The 2,500-nt window shown below is 57.4% G+C and overlaps 1 non-coding gene across 1 annotated transcript in view; it reads left to right on the top strand.

Moving 5' to 3' along the window:
- Positions 1 to 1,966: 1,966 nt before the first annotated feature.
- The window catches only part of LOC126118131 (small subunit ribosomal RNA), a 1,909-nt gene continuing 1,375 nt past the window's right edge, over positions 1,967 to 2,500 (top strand). The window contains exon 1 of the ribosomal RNA XR_007525585.1: positions 1,967 to 2,500. This exon is cut by the window's right edge and continues 1,375 nt beyond it. This is a non-coding gene — a ribosomal RNA (small subunit ribosomal RNA).

Below are 2,500 nucleotides of genomic sequence, written 5' to 3'. Positions count from 1 at the left end.
CCTAACCCACGTTGTGCCTTAAGCTAACCCACGTTGTGCCTTAACCTAACCCACGTTGTGCCTTAACCTAACCCACGTTGTGCCTTAACCTAACCCACGTTGTGCCTTAACCTAACCCACGTTGTGCCTTAACCTAACCCACGTTGTGCCTTAACCTAACCCACGTTGTGCCTTAACCTAACCCACGTTGTGCCTTAACCTAACCCACGTTGTGCCTTAACCTGCTCTGTAATTGGCATATGACACGTTACATTAATCTAGTGTTGTCTAACCACAACCCTCTGAATATAGTTCGCTACTCGCACCGCCCACCCTCTTGTGTGTCGTTTCATGTTGAACACTTCGCAAGTGTTGCTTACTTTTTACATGCTCCCGCTGTACACTGTAATGTGGACAACTGCAGGATGTACATCGCCCCCCCCCCTCCACCCTGCCTTCGCACGCTGGTCGTTCAGGTGCTTGCGTGTTCAATGCCCTTCGCAGCTGTTCACTGGCATTCGCATGTCGAAGCGCTCAGTCTACGTCGTGGTACGGCCTGTGTCCACTGTCCGCTGATATCGTAAGCTTAATCCTCACATTGTACTGCACATAGGTCCGTATGTACTGAATGATACGCTGTGGCACATGTGTGACCGTACGACTGCGCCCAACAACAGCGAACCATACGGTCCAAATGTTGTGCACTCAGCCACGTGCCGTCTCCCCATAACAGCTACATTGCAGTGTGGTACGCCATAGAGACGTGTGGGAGTAACGGACGCCCTGGATGGCGATCAGCATGAGCCGTCTGTTGATGTAGTGGCGCGTGTATTCAAACGTAGTCGTCTCTTCTCACACAGTGTGATAGCATGGTGCACCGCGTTCCACATCTGCGACATGGTACAGATGCTGGTTGACAGTCGGTCTCGTAATGGACATCGCATACGTAGGGGGCCACCTCCCACGTGTTCTCTAGTCGTGCACATTTTGTTGCGTGTATGTGGGCAGACGTAGTGTGTCGTGACACCTAACAGACAGGTATGCAATAATCGTTGCATTTGCAAACTGGGATGGACGTCTACGTTTGCTGGTGACGTGACGCAACGCAAATGAACAACTGGTAAACCCATTGTGGTGCGGTTGTTGTTGCTGGAGGTAAATCAGTAAGGGCAAATCTGTGTGTGAAGCGATACGCGGCGGTGGCTGGGTGGGACCGTCCCCGGCCGGTGAGGGGGGGCCGCCCGGCGTGCTGGCCGCGCGGTGCGTGGGCGCACGCGCTACAGCCGGCTGGTGGGGGCGCCCAGTGGCAGGCGCGCCGGCCGACGGACGCGGCAGGCGGCGCAGCTGCGCGCCGGGGCACCCTGCGCGCGGCGCCGGGCGGCCAAAGTGGGTCCTCGCGGGCCCGGTGCGAAGCGCGGTGGACATCTGCAGTGTGCTGGTCCGACTGAGGACTGTGTGCGTTGAGGATGCGCCGCCGCCCGGCACTCGGCGCCGCGACGCCGTCTGCTGCTCGGTCGCCCCAGCGGTTCTCGCTGGTGGTTTGTATCGCAGTTGTGCAGACGTGTTGGCACGTGCGCTGTGCTGGGAGAGTTCGCTTCGGCACCCACGTGGGGCCTTTGCCCTTCTGTGGCGCTGGCGTTGGAGCTGCCGGTCACCGTAGGTGGCGCGTGTTGTCTCCCGCCGGCAATGCCACGACAGCACGCTCCCGGGCCTCTGTCGGCAGCGGCAAGCTCAGTTGGGAGCACGGGTGGTCGCACCTAAAGCGTCTACTCGCCTAACTCCGGGCGATTGCGCCTCTCTCGAACCCGACCAAGTACTTAGGACGGCGCTGCGCGCCGCCGGGACCTGAGAGGGTTTCGAGGTGTATTGTGCAGGGGAGCTCAGCCTCCTCCTGTTTGCAGAATAATTGAGCGGACGCTTGCGTGTTCGCGCGGGCCCCTGGGACACACTCCCGGGCGGCCGGCTGCTCAGCTCTAGTTGACGCAGCTCCCTGGTTGATCCTGCCAGTAGTCATATGCTTGTCTCAAAGATTAAGCCATGCATGTCTCAGTACAAGCCGCATTAAGGTGAAACCGCGAATGGCTCATTAAATCAGTTATGGTTCCTTAGATCGTACCCACGTTACTTGGATAACTGTGGTAATTCTAGAGCTAATACATGCAAACAGAGTCCCGACCAGAGATGGAAGGGACGCTTTTATTAGATCAAAACCAATCGGTCGGCTCGTCCGGTCCGTTTGCCTTGGTGACTCTGAATAACTTTGGGCTGATCGCACGGTCCTCGTACCGGCGACGCATCTTTCAAATGTCTGCCTTATCAACTGTCGATGGTAGGTTCTGCGCCTACCATGGTTGTAACGGGTAACGGGGAATCAGGGTTCGATTCCGGAGAGGGAGCCTGAGAAACGGCTACCACATCCAAGGAAGGCAGCAGGCGCGCAAATTACCCACTCCCGGCACGGGGAGGTAGTGACGAAAAATAACGATACGGGACTCATCCGAGGCCCCGTAATCGGAATGAG

This window comes from Schistocerca cancellata, unplaced genomic scaffold, assembly GCF_023864275.1.
Source record: "Schistocerca cancellata isolate TAMUIC-IGC-003103 unplaced genomic scaffold, iqSchCanc2.1 HiC_scaffold_335, whole genome shotgun sequence".
In the NCBI taxonomy this organism is placed as follows: domain Eukaryota; kingdom Metazoa; phylum Arthropoda; class Insecta; order Orthoptera; family Acrididae; genus Schistocerca; species Schistocerca cancellata.
The sequence above is the reverse complement of the archived record's forward strand: the minus strand, read 5'-3'. Positions and strand labels throughout refer to the sequence as shown.